The sequence below is a fragment of the Pinus tabuliformis genome, chromosome 7 (genome assembly GCF_031772625.1).
Source record: "Pinus tabuliformis cultivar Carrire ecotype Pingquan chromosome 7, CPIR1, whole genome shotgun sequence".
Lineage (NCBI taxonomy): Eukaryota > Viridiplantae > Streptophyta > Pinopsida > Pinales > Pinaceae > Pinus > Pinus tabuliformis.
In genome coordinates this window covers 89,304,770-89,321,936 of record NC_142293.1, presented here as the reverse complement: position 1 = coordinate 89,321,936, position 17,167 = coordinate 89,304,770, and positions in this window count along the sequence as shown.

Here is a 17,167-nt window from a genome sequence, read left to right as displayed (position 1 = left end):
TATCCTAAGTCAACGGTCACACGCTCGGTCTTATGAGAAAGAAAACGCTCAGGGAACTAAGCGGCAAGGGACTAAAGGTATCGGGATTATGCGACATCGTAACGTTTTTTTATATGAGTTAAGATATGTTGGGGCTCTGATAGAATAATACAATGATTTAAAAGGATGAATGGGTTGGCAACTAGAGATTAAATGCAATTCAACGAAGTTGGTTTATAGAGTAGTGGGATCTGCCGAAAGTGTTGAGGCAAGGCAACAAATAAAACAGTCCACAGAGAAGAGCTGAAGAAATGAAGAAAATAATCGTCTACTACGAGAAACTTAGTGGTCATTCCTTAGTACTATCAAGCTCCATGGAGCAATGAATAAGCATGGGAAGTCATGGTAGAGTGTGCATGTGGATTTTGATTAAATTATCAATGAAAGAAGTTAGAAGCCCATCCTTGTGTTTAATGCCATGAATAAATTCAACCTTCAGACGCAATAGGAGCAGGAGGTTACATACTGAGGTACACTCGGGCAATATGGAAATACGTAGCAGGGACAACATTGTGCAATGTGCATTAGAAGATCAAAACCATTGATTGACATCAAGCAAATTGGGGGTGTAAAGTATATGGTTGCAGGGCTGAGCAACGGGAGCAAAGTGTGTGCTATGAAACGAACAACGAGAGAAGGGATGAAAGGTGTGTAGCAGAGAGAAGGAAGAGAGCTGAGGATATGCTATTATGAGAAAAGGATAGAGTGTTGTAGTATGAGACCAAGGGAGTCTGTGGAACAATTGAGGATCGAGAGCATAAGTTGTTTCTGCAGCCAACTAGATTGGTATTTTCCATAATTGTATATGCCTTTGTTTTCAGTTTGAAAATTGTATGATATAGTAGAATAGTGGTAAGAGCAGTTGTAACATGCATTCATAAGAGGTTGGTGCCTCTTGGAAAGTTGGTGCTTGCTAACCTAAGGGGGTCAGTGCCTCGTGTGAGTGGGTGCTCACAAACAAATTGATGTAATTAAGTAGTTTCTTAATTTACATCATAAACAACACAAAATTGGTGGTTTTTTCCTCTTGGTTTCCACGTGAAAACTCTAGTGTCAATAAGTGTGTGCTGCTCATGTGATAGATTGCATGAAGATATGAATGTTTAAACATGATGCTCACTTTCTTTATGAATGAATGCTCTCATAAGTAACAAACAATAGAGAAAAGGAACTAAAAGAATATTTAGTAAAAAGATTTAAGAATCTCACTATTACTGATTCACCCCTGCGTGAGTAATTCCTTATCTCAATAGGTTCAACTCCATAGAAATATCAAAGTATTACTTCTCCATCTCATGGTGGAAGTCAATCACTTGAACTTGCACTTGGAACCTACAACTAATTACATATTTAGCACCACATATATTACCACCTTACGCACCACATCCTCCCACCATGCATTCATTGTCACATCGTCCAATAAACAATTATTTTAATAAGTTTTTCATGGTTCCTATAATGCACATTGTAAAATGTTTCATGATATTTTTGTAAAAATATTCAAAAGGTTTAATCATTTTATACTTTATATAGTTTTTTTATGATTTTAAAGGTAGATTGGTATTATCCTATAAAATTTGGGCTAATCATTTGGAAAATTGGAAATTGATTATTTTCTTTCGTAACATGGAAGATTAATCCATTTAAAAATGTCAACCCCTAAAATTGTTGCACAGTTATGATTTTGATTTAATTATAAATAATTATTAAGTGGGTGGAGTTGATTTAACCTTCATGGTATGTACTAGAATATTCTTCCATATCAAAAATTTTGATTTATCTCAAAAGTAGTTATACCCCTTCTACCATTATATATATATATATATATATATATATATATATATATATATATATATATATATATTATATATATATATATATATATATATATATATATATATATATATATATATATATATATATATATATATATATAGATATATAAACTAGTGTGATATATAATGAGTTGTGATTTTATCGACATATGATATTGATAATCCATAATATTAACCCATACTATTGTAACAAAACCTATTAAAAAACAAGTATTGTAGGGAAGCTTAGTCCCAAGTTAGAAGTTACTTTATGGGAAAATTGCATAAAAAATATAATGTACATTGCTCAATGCTAATTAATAGTGGCTAATAGGAAAATAAAATATAAAGGAACTAATAAATTGATATATTTAATGGATAAATTAATAGCTTGCACATGTACAAAGAGTTGCATAAATTTTGGTAGGTAGTAGCCACTAGTAAACCTACACATTTACAATTTTACTCCTATATAAGTGTTGAAGTAAATATATATAATGGTGGGAAGTAAATTTTTGTAAGTAAATTTATTTACATCTTACCTACACATTTACAATTTTACTCCTATATAAGTGTTGAAGTAAATATATATAATGGTGGGAAGTAAATTTTTGTAAGTATATTTATTTACATCTTATTCCTATCCATTTTTTATCGAAATACCTGCTTAAATGGTGGTGGGAAGACACATGTCATAAATATGTTATTTATCTAAGTATGAGCTATTTTCAAGGATTTTATTTTTAGATTTTTTAGTGCAAAGCTTAAGAATTAAAAAACACTACACAACTATATAAAATTTAAATATGAATATTGCAACCATATCCATAAATTTAAGATAAAATATGTGAAGCAATTATCCATATGCGATTATTTTATACAAAGGTGCCATAAAACCTTCATGTTATAGTCTAATCAAACATTTGAAAAAATATTTTTTTTTAATAATCTTAAAAATTGATTATTTATTTTTCAAAATTAAGCATTATAATTTAATTAAATTAATACTAAATTAATAAAAATCAAGATACCAATAGATTACTAAACTCTTAGCATTAATGTTACCGGTAAAAGTATCTATTTAGAACTGCTCTATCCCACTAAGGTGTGACAGTTGCCTTAGAAACAAACAGAGAAAAACTACTTTTGTATTTCCTTTATGAACTATAGATAGAGAGGAATAGAAAGAACCAACCTGTGTCTTGCGCTAATCCTTTGATCCAATCCCTCTCTTCTTTGACAGCTTCCAGCTACTTGCTCTCTTACTTGCCCAGCTTCACCAAGTACCTGTAAGATCACAGAAGAAGAAAACTATACAAAGACATGGATCTATATTCATAAACAACTTAGGATCAGATTTAAGTTAACCATACAAATGTAACAAGCATCAATGATACAAAAGCATGGAGGAAAATCTCAAATAGTTTTTATTGATAAACAAGAAAAGATCCAGGAGGAGTTACAACCGATGGTTCCTGACCCAGCATCAACCTCCCAGCAAAGAAGCCCCTCTTCACCTCCAACATAGCATAGATCACCCAATACTCTGATGTTTGTCCCAAAACCAACAACAATTCCTTACAATGTGCAAAATTCCAGCCTCTGGATCTCTGGGATGAGGGATCCATATATAGATGTGTGTAAGGAGGATGAGTCAACTTGTGATTTGATTAGTGTCTTCTCTTTGTCAGTTCTTGCTTCCACTTGGAGACTGAAGGCCTCTTACTCATCCTTGGTTGAATTCAATGAGGCAAGTGTCATAGGAGAAGATTCTGGAAGCTTCCATTGTCTCTCCACCTCGCGGAATGACACTGCCATTTGTCATTTCTCGCCCAACGCACCCTCATAGTGCATTTAGGTGCGTTGCAACGCACTTAGCCAGTGTATTTAGGTGCAATGCAACGCACCTAGCTAGTGGAGCAGCTGAAATGATCCTGTCCTGACTTATTCTGAGCAGTTTCTGGTGGAGAACTTCTGGGAGAAGCTGTAATTTGTTGACCTTGTTCCTTTAGGGGTTAGAACAACACTTTTAGGGACTTAGGAGCCCTTGGTTTATGGACATTTCATGCTTGGAGTTGTAAGGCACAAAAATGTTTATAACAGTTGCCCCGTAAAGTATGAGGCCGTTAACCTTTTGGTGTCGGGTGAAATGCTTTATTATGAGGATCCGAAGTTCTTTCAATGCTGGGAGGAGACCTGTAATAAGATACAATACAATACATTATCTTCATACTGTTTTTTCATGATCTAGCTGAGGCGGGCATTCCCATGCTCAGCTTTATAAATTCATTTTCATGTACATAGGACAGACAATCATCTGAGTGTAGACTGATGATTCTGATAGAGCCATCATCCTTTTGGTAGGATGATTATCTGTGCTGCAATGTTGTACATTTAATGTCTTTATTTCCCTGAATATATATCGCAGCCCGGATGGATGAAACTAGATCCGGGGTCTTCAATCTCTTCCGATCTTCACTCGAAGTACAAGTCGATCCATGTGAGAAATGTTCTGAAGTCGAAAATGGAAAGACATCGCTTGATTACCAGTCAATGATGTAAACTGTTAACAAGCGCGAGAGGAATCATCGATAATGATAATGATCCTCAAGGTACTGCAGTACAATTCACGTGGTGTGAATAAATGACTTGGCGTCGAACACCACGCAAAATCTTTCGGTCGAAGGTCATTGATGTAAACATGTCGCAGGAAGTGAGAAACTTGCCATTGAGGCATGCAAGCTTCAAAGTACTGAATGGGGTGTTCCTAGACCAACTTCTTGGATAATGAGCTGATGTCGACAAGAAGTGATCTGTCAAAGGAGGGCCTTAATGAATCCCACATCAATGACACGGAACGGAGCAAATGATTTTGATGGAGGTGAAAACAATCTGATGATATAATGTTCAGGGTGGCGGTCATGAAAGAATGGAGTATAATGTATGGTAGTGGGTGGGACACAGGTGGCTTCTCTGGATGACTTCTCTTGAACATGTCAGCGACACTGATGTGATGGATTGGTAGCATTAACCCCAAATGTGGATGGTATGGTGTGACCATGGCGATGTGACCGGTGAATGAAACAACCCAACCCGACTCAGACACGGAGTGGAAGTGTCATGTTCAAGAGCGACTTGATACCAATAAAGATTCTTTGAGTTTTCTTCCCAATTTTTCCCCAATCATTGCTGACCAGTACCTCTTTATTTTTGTCAAGCTTGAGGAGGATAACATATGCTTGTTCTATAATTTTCCCTTCGGGCAAACCCATCGCTATGTTTTAACGAGCCTAGCGATAGTGAAACTCATTCTCGTCTAAAGACAAGTTTGTCGCTATTAATCTTTTTAACGAGTTTAATGACAAAGATAACTCGGTCCTTTTCAATTTTAGAGAGTCTGAAAAGGTACGTAAAGGTAACTCCAAAATTCCTTTTTCGTCATCTAATCCCTTAGGTCCGAAAAAGTATAAAACAATACAGAAGGGACGAATTTTCGATAGTTTTAACGAGCCGAACAAAACAAGCGCTCGATCTTTTTGTGAAATAATCCCTCAGGTCCAAAACGATTAAAATCTAGATGAGGGATAGCACTTCCTGTCCCTTTAACGAGCTGGAGAGGCCAATGGCTCGGCAATCTTTTCATATTTTACGAGTCAGTTGAAAAGAGCTTAAAGGAGACTCGTCTTTTGAGGAACGAGTGATAAAACGGGTAGCAGCTGATTCCAGGTAAGGTTTCGAATTTTCCAATCACGGAAGTGTCACAAGGATGGCTAGTGAAATCACTCTTCGCAGCTGTTCCTCAAAATGGGTAAACAATCAAGTGGAGGTGAATGATCGACCAATGAAAAAGTGGAGGTGACAGTGCAAACACGACCAAGGCTTTAATGGCTGAAGTACTTCATTCACGGTGGTTATTTACCGGGGAATAGTTCATTTTTTAATGAGCTTAAATGCGGGTGGAAACATTTGCTCGATGCGGGTTTATTTTTTAACGAGCTTGAACCTTGCGGTAACACTACTTGATGCGGGTTTATTTTTTAACGAGCTTGAACCTTGCGGTAACACTGCTCGATTAATCCAGTCGTATGATAAGAATGTCTCATATAAAAACAGAAACTTTTAGAGTTTTGCCCCACATCCTTTATTTATGCAAGTTAGGAAACGACTAATCCAAAAAACAGATAAATAATCGCTCTTTGCTTGCACTCCAAAAGGTTTGCATGCCCCCAGGTATAAAACAGAGCTTCAAGGTCACCCTATATTCGAGCAGACAAAACATTTGTTTTATCAGGAAGGGTATACCTCTTACAGGTTACCCAATATTGTTCTATTCACAGCGCAAACAAAACACTTCTTTGGCAATGTCTACCGAAATAAACAAAGGTGAACAGATAGTATAGTGTGACCATCCCTGGCATAACTTTGACAAGAGAATCTTGTTCTAGAATAACCCTCTTTTCCACTCACGGACGGGGTACAGACTAGTCATATTCTCCTACGGAAACCTACCCTATACCCGAAGTTTTCCTACCGAAGCAGACCAGGATTCATGCCCCCTGGGTTTCAGTGATATCCCTCCGAATTACTCGCGTTCATCGGGAGGACGGTCTGGAGATTGAGACATTTCTTGCGTGAAAAGACCATTCAGGGATGGTATATGACTATTTTCTCTGTATGATCCGGGAAATGAAAGCTGGTCCACGAGCTTAACCACTCTTCCTTCGTGCGGAAAACACATTACTCTAAAGAGTGAGGAGACAATTGCTCCCATGCAATAAATATAGTCTCGTCCAAGGAGTAGATTGTAATCCAGGGGTCCTTGAACTACCATTATGTTCATGTGAACTGTTTTCCTTCTCAATGTTATGGGCACATCGGGAAGGATCCCTAAAGGTCGACTGGTTCCTTTATCAAAGCCTGTCAGATTTCTCATCTCAGGCAAAAGCAATGGTGAACCAAGCGCTTTCCAAGCAGTTGAGGAAAGGATACTCATAGAAGCCCCCTCATCTATGATGGTACCAGCCATAACCATTCTATATATTTGAACGATAATTCGGAATGGTATGCTTGCTGGTAAACGGGGTCTGCCTAGTTGATTCCAGTCGAAGGAGACAACTAGGTTGCTTGGAGGTGGGACCGAATAGACGTCTGGGTATGGCTCTGACGAACTTCCTTCCTGCGGTAAAGGAACGGGTAAATTGACCCCTTGTTCGTCGGAGTCTGTGTTTATGAAGAGAATTTGGACGGTGTCATCCTTGTTCTCTTCAGTGACTGTATCATCTAAAGATGAAACCTCTGAAGGCAAGACCGAGTCAACTGCCACCTCGACCTTTTGACTTTCATCGGATATGGATCCAGATGGTTTATCTACAATGATTGGTGCTTCAGCCGACCACCTGAGCGGTCCAGCCAGATTTTCAATTAGTGACGGACTCGGCAAGAGTTTTTTATATCCAGGAGGAAGTCGTAACGGTGAAACCGGACGATCATCCAAAACTCTTTTAGCTTCGTCTAAGAAGGGACAACGATGGACGACATGATTGCCTTCGCACAGTTTACAAGGAAACCAACATCTCCCTTTTTGTCCTGGGGCTTCACTTTCACTAGTTGACGGTGTGCTTTCAACATGATCATCAGAGGTTGACGACACAGGGTTGTGCAAACGAGGAGACGAATCCCTTAATATCTGAGGGATGCAAGGAAAATCTCTGTGAAAGTGGTCTCCTTTGCAAATGACACATGGCGATTTAGGCCTGGTCGGTGCAGTGTGTGGATTTTCGTTAGACGACACTCGTTTTCCTCCATTTGCCTTTGGCTCCTTCTTCTTCTTCTCTTTCTTCTTCTTTTCCTTCTTCTCCTTAGGAATATGACTTTTGGCTTTACCAGCCCCATCAAGCGAAGAGGAAGGAGGAGAGGAAGAATTAGAGGAAGTAGAAGGTTGGTGGGAAACTCTGGACTCGTCTAATTGCTGATTCGATTGTTCAGGAATAGTGGTGTTCTAAACGACAGAGGTTGAGAAGAGCCATACAGGCAAACCAACTGTCAGTCCTGGAAGCGACAATGTGGCCATATGGGGCGCACCAACATCTCCCCAAGAGGAGAAGGGACTAGGATTTCCTCCAAGGGGAATTCCTCGGTTGTTAGACTCCATTTTCTCAACCCAAGATCAACGTAGGAAAGGGTAATGAATATTCTGTTTAAAATAAATTTTTATACGCTTTGACACAACTTGTTTTTTCAGTTTTTAAGAGTCGAGAAAAAACAAAAGATGACTCTAGTCTCCTTCGATTTTTAATGAGCCTGAAGTGACAAGTGCTCAGATGGACCTTTTCCGTTAAAGAGTTTGAAAAGGAACGAAAGGGACTGCTCTGGAGATCTAGGTAGAGGGAGTACCAAACCAATCGCAAAACTGCAGAATACTTTTTACGGTACGGCAGTCAATCTTCCGGAATTCTGTGTTCAGTGCATTGCGATCAATAGGGCGGTAGACACGACTTCCTATGGATAAAGGATTTAAGCCTATAGGGGTCTCCCAAAATATACTCGACGGTACATGGGAGCACAAGTCCGTACTGGCACTTATCGTCTCAAAGTAGAGGAATCACCCAACCATCAATTAGGACAATAGTTACCAGGCTTTACGACGCCAGAATACGTCTCTAGCCTAGACCTCTAAATGTTGTGCGTTAAGTTCCAAAGCATTGTTAGATTCATTGAATTTATTTTAAGTTGATCTTGCTTATGAAGTTTGCCTTTTGGGTTCACCACGAGATGTAGATGTAATTCCTAAAATGCAATCTAAAGATGATAAACAAACTTTTATCTCTTTTGTGCAATGAAAATCCTAGCTACTAGAGGAAAAGAAAGACACAATCTTTTCACAAAGAGCAAAGAGCACACTGTAAATGCACTTTCCTAAATCAAGCCAAATAGACTGTCAATATGCAAATGCACATGCATGTATTTGTTTTCGACTTTCTTAGTATTGATGCTAAAAAGAATGTTGATGTACAAATCTGAATTTGCTTTCAAGCGACAAACACAAACAAGCTTCTTTTCGAAATCAAAAGATAGAGACGATTACGACACCTTGCGATTTTGAAATGAACACTTGTACTTGACACTGGAAAATCACAAATTCAGACCAAAGAAATAGTAAACGTATAATCAACCATCAACAACAATCAAACTTTCTCCTATGATCGAAATCGACACTTGCGACAGATCTAAATCAAAGGACAATAGTACGATTATTCTACTTTTGCAATGGAAAACTGTAAACGACTCAACAAACACACAAAAACATCTACAGTTCTTTTGTACAAAGGAGGCAGAATAACAGCAAGGAAAAGGGGTTTTAAACAGACATATACTGATCACAGGCTACAAAATTCAGAGACAAAACTGGAAAGAATGAAGCACAAGAACCTCAGCTGCACAGGGCTAGTCTGATCAGCGCACTTGTAACACAGAGAAACTACATTGCAGTGTAGGTTGCCCTTTCGGGAAGTGCGTTGAAATGCAGGATCTCTTAACAGTACCTGCGCTGGGCCAGAAACGAGAATCTGTCCAGGTTCTGGGTCACAGTTTGCAGTTCAGTCTTTGGTTTTTGGCCAAGTAAAAGCAATCAGTAATGCACAATCAGGGGTAGATCTAAGGAGGGTCTAAGAGCTATCACAAGGACAATCAGATGGTCTGTGAATCAGCTGTTCAAATCATAAACAGATCCAGTGAATGGATTGAAGTAGCAGATGTCTACTTTGCATTTGTTATGGCAAATGCAGTTCAAATGCTACTTATAAGTTTATGAAACAAACAACAAAGAGATACACAAACAAACTAATTAGACATTCTCCCCAGCGGAGTCGCCATTTTGTTACCGGGAAAAGTGTCTATTTAGAACTGCTCTATCCCACTAAGGTGTGACAGCTGCCTTAGGAACAAACAGAGAAAAACTACTTTTGTATTTCCTTTATGAACTATAGATAGAGAGGAATAGAAAGAACCAACTTGTGTCTTGCGCTAATCCTTTGATCCAATCCCTCTCTTCTTTGACAGCTTCCAGCTACTTGCTCTCTTACTTGCCCAGCTTCACCAAGTACCTGTAAGATCACAGAAGAAGAAAACTATACAAAGACATGGATCTATATTCATAAACAACTTAGGATCAGATTTAAGTTAACCATACAAATGTAACAAGCATCAATGATACAAAAGCATGGAGGAAAATCTCAAATAGTTTTTATTGATAAACAAGAAAAGATCCAGGAGGAGTTACAACCGATGGTTCCTGACCCAGCATCAACCTCACAGCAAAGAATCCCCTCTTCACCTCCAACAAAGCATAGATCACCCAATACTCTGATGTTTGTCCCAAAACCAACAACAATTGCTTACAATGTGCAAAATTCCAGCCTCTGGATCTCTGGGATGAGGGATCCATATATAGATGTGTGTAAGTAGGATGAGTCAGCTTGTGATTTGATTAGTGTCTTCTCTCTGTCAGTTCTTGCTTCCACTTGGAGACTGAAGGCCTCTTACTCATCCTTGGTCGAATTCGGTGAGGCAAGTGTCATAGGAGAAGATTCTGGAAGCTTCCATTGTCTCTCCACCTCGCGGAATGACACTGCCATTTGTCATTTCTCGCCCAACACACCCTCATAGTGCATTTAGGTGCATTGCAATGCACTTAGCCAGTGTATTTAGGTGCAATGCAACGCACCTAGCAAGTGGAGCAGCTGAAATGATCCTGTTCTGACTTATTCTGAGCAGTTTCTGGTGGAGAACTTCTGGGAGAAGCTGTAATTTGTTGGCCTTGTTCCTTTAGGGGTTAGAAAAACACTTTTAGGGACTTAGGAGCCCTTGGTTTATGGAAATTTCATGCTTGGAGTTGTAAGGCACAAAAATGTCTATAACAATTAATGACTCATAGTAATCCTTAATTATATAAAATGATAAGATGTATATATATTTCATAAAATGATATATTTCCTACAAATATAACGATTCCGATCTACATGAACCTCCCCTTTTGCATGCATTAGGATACGTTAGCTTTAAAATATTTTTGAAGAGGCAAGCAAAAAACATATACGCAATTTGCAAAGTTGTGAGGGTCAGCACGCGGATATGGATATAATGCTGGGATCAATCCCTATCATCAAAATTATAACGTTTGTCATAAATTTGTGGGCGGCCGCAAGTATTATTATTTTATTATAAAAATCATGTATTATAATAGTATCGTATTGTTATTATAATTGATTTTTTACATTTTATATTTTATATATAAAATAAAGTTTAGTTATACAAAACTGCAATTTCAACATAACGATGTGAATATGAAAATGACAATGAAAATTGAAATTTATGCATTCAATTAAAATAAAATAATATTATATAGATAGATATATATAAGAGAACCTTTCTTCAGAAATTTAAAACGTGATGTCTTTGGCTGCTACGAAGAGCTTTACGATGAAATTAATTTAGTACACGATCATTAATGTCGCCTCATTAATTTCGTCGAACATTCATTATGAAATAGGGTTGCCGTCTTATTCAAATTAATTCTCCGCCGGTGCCTTCGATGTATCTGGTGAGACCAGGGAAACAAGAAATTGCGTCATCCTCCGACTTGCCCGCCAGTTGTGTGAATTTTTAAATCCCTTCTTGCATCTTTCAATTTGCCCGCCAGTTGTGTGAATTTTTAAATCCCTTCTTGCATCTTTCGATGAACCCCGACAAGCGAGAAAGGTTGGATTGAATTGTTCCACTGGCCATCATGTTTATTGGTCAATGTACATGTGTTTCTGTATCCGGATCAATTTTGTCGTATTGCATCACGCAATCCCGCAATATTGGCGATGGCCAATCTGGCATTACACAATCCAGCAATATCGGTGATTTATGAGGGTTCTTATTCTGCGATACATTGTAAAAGCTCTGGAAAGCGTTGAAAACGAAATACAAAGGAAACCTATGTAAAAACAAAGTAACACAAGCCATTTTCTCTCTCTTCTTGGGGCCATGTGACGCAATATGATTGATCCTTAGAGTTGACATGGCAGCTGACATCATCAATGATGTGGCAGTACGAATGACACATGGCAGTATGGATGTTGACCTGGCAGATGACACGTGTCACTCAGTTTCAGCGTTCTCAGGGGTGAAATGGGGCCATTCATCGGTGACACGTGTCATTTAAACCACATATAAGCTAGAATAATACTCATGGATTTACAAGGAGAAATAACCTCATATTGATGATGCAAAATCCAAACTTGGGATGGGACTTCCACATTCCACCCAACCGTAGAATGGCTGAGCCAAATCTCTCTTCAGCCATTCACCCTCGTGCCATATTCCAAGCATGAATGTGGGATCTCATAGAACACATCAATCAAAACTTATCCATGGCTTCCAAAGGCCATACACCATTGTAAAGTTGAATAATATACTGTATTCGGGTAGACTCATTGTTCAGGGAGTTGCCCCTCCCTTTATACTATGTAATTATGTTCTTCATGTATAATTGCTAATGATAATAAAAGTGTATGGGTGTTCATTGGTATAAAGGAAACATAACAATTACTTGGTTGAGAAACACAAACTAAGTAGGACAAGTGGTTAGGCATAGTCCCTGAACATAAGTATTGGTGAAAAGAAAGTGTTCGGTGGTGCCGCACCTCGCTAAGTGCGGTTGAAAGACTACTGCGGCGTGACACCCATGGTGGTGCGGCCATGGGCGGAGGGGCTTGCATGCAGACCCCTCCGCCCACAACCGCACCACCACGGGCGATCGGGGGCCTCCCTGCCCCCCGGCCACCCTTGGTGGCACGACTGTGGGCAGAGGGGCCTGTGTACAATTGCCTCCCCGCCCCTCGGCCGCCCGTGGTGGCGCGACCATGGGCGGAGGGGCCTGTGTATAGGCCCCTCCACCAATGGCCGTGCTACCATGGGTGATGGGCGAGGGAAGAGGCCACGACCAATTTTTTTTTTTTAATAAAAAAAAATCGTTAAAAAAACTATGGAAATTTAAAAAAAAAATTAATTTTTTAACTTTTAAATTTTAAATTTTAATATTTTAATTTTTTTAATTTTTAATAAAAAGAAAAAAAATAAAAAGATTTGTATTATGTGATTTTCACATTAATTTTTAAGTTAATTATTATTTTTTGAAAAAAATGATTATTATTATTTTTTTGACATGAAATTCATAAAAAAACTATTATTTAACAATTTTTAGATAAAATTTTTGTATAAATATTGTGATTTTGACATGTCATTTCTGGCAAAAAATTATCAAAACGTGTAGTTTTTTAGCTATATTTATGTTAAAAATGGTTATTTTTATGTCAATTGTTAAAAAATATTGTTTTTTAGAGACAATAATTTCGTGTGGATTGAAAAATTAATTAACAATGTATAAATATGTAGAATATTGAAAATTCAAAATATCGACCTTCTTCTTTAAATATGCAAAACAATAAAAACCTCACTACAAAAAAAAATTAAAATAAAAACAAGAAAATGTGAAAAACAAGACCGCTTCCAAAATTATTAAATTTACAAAATAATTATTTACATTTCATATATTACAAAAAAAAAAAACTTTTAAAAAAGGGCATGGTGTAGAATTACTACTTTTTTAAATCAACATCAAAATCACTACCATTCTAAAATGAAATGTACATAAAATAATTTATAGTGCCAAAAACTGTGCTCTAAAAAAACGTGTGTTTTGTATCACCCTTTTTCAAAATTGGGTCACTTTTTTGCTATCTCTACAAAATGGGTAATAGTATCAGTTCCGTTTCAAAGTTTACGTTGTTGATTTATGTGTACATATCTCAAGGGGTAAATCACGAGTTGGAAAAAGTCCTATGAACCCTCTCTTTTCAAGAATCAATAAGTCTGCAGCTAGGACATTCAGTACAGTAGAATTAGGAAGTTTTCTTGATACTTTTAAGACAAATATTTTAGGGAGTCTAAGTGAACAAATTGACACCCTCAAACTTCAAAACAAGAAAAAGTCCGAAAATGCTACATTATCCATCTTTTGTCACAGATGTAGAAAGAAGCATGCTCTAAGAGAATGTCCTTTAGGCTTAAAAACCGTAAAAACTTGTGTCATATGTGTAGATAACCATGATACTAAGGAATGCCCTTCTTAACCAAGTCTTAAGGATGTACTTAATGATGAAGGTATACTAGAACAAGTAAACCCTCTTTATTTTATTGCTAAAAGACTATGGCATAACTCTAAACCAAGTCAACCACGAGGCTTTAGATCACAACAATTTGCTCAGTCTTCACAAAATAATTTGAATCCGTCTTCGCAACCTTGGGCTCAGCCACAATCACAATCTTGGAATCAAGGATGGAAAAATGCTTATGGGGCTTATGCTCAATAACAACAATATTCACCATCCTATACTAATTTCCCGCCACAATTCATACATCAGTCTAATCAAATTCCTCAAGCTAATCAATTACCTCAAGCCCAAATCCAAAATCAAAATCCATAGCTCTCCCTACCATTTGCACAAAAACCAAATGAATTACCTCCTCAATCACTTCTGAATCCAAATAATAAAATATCTCAACCTATTTACAATATGAAAGGGAAAATCCTCAAACCTATGTAATAACTCCACTAGATTTAAATAATGTTCAATTAAGATTTCGTAGAGTATTACAAAGAAAACACCATGTTGTTATTCAGGAAGCAAGGACAAATCTTCCAAAGATAAAAATCAATATGAAGAAGGAGAAATCTCTCTTCCTCGGAAAGAAAATAATCAAACAGAAAATGTTCCTATAAATTCTAATAACACTCCTATTATAAAACAACCCTCAGTATCCATTAGACCACCTTTTCCTGAACGGTTGAAAATTGATGAAGGAGTAGAAAAAAAAATCACATTGCTTGATTATAATATGCTGGATGAATTAAGAAATGTTTGTATAAAAATTCCTTTATTGCAAGCTATAAAAGAAATACCAATTTTTGCAAAAACAATCAAGGAATTAAGTACTCAAAAATTAGGAGGAAAAAGAAAAGACATAAAAGGAATTCAATTAGTTGGGAAAATTGCAGACATCATGATGGGAAAAGAAAGAACACAAAAATATCTAGATCCAGGAAGCCCCATTGTGAAAATTCACATCAATGGAATTGAAATACCAAACACATTGATTGGTCTAGGAACAACCATAAACATAATGAGTAAACAAATCATGGATTCACTAAGGCTTACTAACCTTCAATACACACCAACACTATTACAATTAGAAGATAGGTCAGTAATTAAACCTGATGGTGTGTTAAAAGATGTTTGTGTATTCTTAGATTCTTGGGAATATCATTTCCACTTCATGGTTTTAACACCTAAGAATAATTTAGAAGGACATCCATTAATCTTAGGAAGACCTTGGTTAGCTACAGCTGATGTTTGCATCGGTTGTAGATCAGGTGACATGTTTATCTCAGATGGAATTTCTACAAAGAAATCTGCTTTGTATCCACATACAAAAAACAACAATAGAAATAGAGAGTGAAGAATGGATAGATGATGACGATGATATACAACCTATTTTCGCCACTGAACAAGTAAGAGAGGAGGACCAACTTTTAAATCTAATGGAAAATAATGAACCCTCATCACATCATGATCATAGTTGAATCGAATATATATCATATAGACAAGTGTCTTTACACTCTATGGAAAAAATTGGAAATTTTCCAATAGAAATTTTACCAGGCAAAAATTTGAACATTAATGAAAACTTGGAACAATTATAGAAAAATCAACTGGTAGAAATTTTACAAAAACACTCTTCTACTTATGCATCATATTTATGAGAGGAATTAATCCTAAAACTTACATGTATCATATTTATATTGAACAGAGTGCAAAACCAGTTAGACAACCACAAAGAAGAATGAATCCAAATTTGAAAGAAATTGTGAAGGAGGAATTACAAAAATGGCTAAATGTAAACTTCATTTATCAATTATCACACTATCAGTGGGTTTCACCCCTAATAATCATTCCTAAGAAAAAATGGAAATGGAGAGTATGTATCGATTGTAGGGAATTGAATAAAGCAACATTAAAAGACCACTTTCCACTCCCTTTCATAGATCAACTCTTAGACACATTACCAGGGAAAAGTATTTTTCATTTTTGGATGGTTTCAGTGGATACAATCAAATTCAGGTAGCACCTGAGGATTAAGATAAAACAAAATTTACCTGTCCATGAGGAACTTATGCTTATCAAGAACTTCCTTTTGGATTATGCAATGCTCCGACAACATTCCAAAGAGCAGTCCTCATAATTTTCTTTGATTTTAGACATGATTGTCTGAAAGTATATATGGATGATTTCACAGTTTATGGAGATTCTTTTAAATAAGCACTTGAAATTTTAGAAAAAATTATAATAAGATGTAAAGAAACAGATCTTTCGTAAGTCATGAGAAATGTTTTATGATGTTTAATGAAGGAATTGTTTTAGGTCACCATATTTTAGGAGATGGAATTAAGGTAGACTCATCTAAAGTAGAGGTCATTTCTAAATTATCAGTGCCAAATTGTCAATGAGATGTTAGGAGTTTTCTTGGTTTTACTGGATACTATAGAAGATTCATAGAAAACTTCACAAAAATTGCATCTCCACTCTTCAAACTACTCACCAAAGACTATGAATTAAGTTGGGATATGATTGTCAAAATGCTTTTGAAACTTTGAAAAAGAAAATCTCTGAAGCACCTAATTGGAAATTTCCTTTCCATATATCAACTAATGCTTCAGACACGGCCTTAGAAGCTATGTTATGACAAAAATACCTTACTCCTTACGCAATTTATTATAGTAGTAAAAATTTAACTCCAACAAAGCTAAATTATATTGTAACTGAGAAGGAGTTTTTAGTTGTAGTTCACGCCATTAATAAATTTAGACATTATATAACTAGCTATGAAACTTTCATTCACACAAACCATTCTGACATTAGATATCTAATGAATAAACCAATCACTGATGGCAGAATAACCAGATGGCTCTTACTGTTGTAAGAATTCGACATCACTATTCTAGATCGACTTGGAAAACAAATTACAATTGCTCACATTTTATCTAGAATTCAGAATGATAACAATGATAAAGCTACGGAGGAGAAATTTCTTAATGAATATATTTTTACAGTACCTACTAAATCAATTTGGTATGCAGATATTGCTAATTATTTAGCTACAGGGAAATTACCATTTCATTTATCTCCTAGAGAAAAGAGGAGGATAATTCA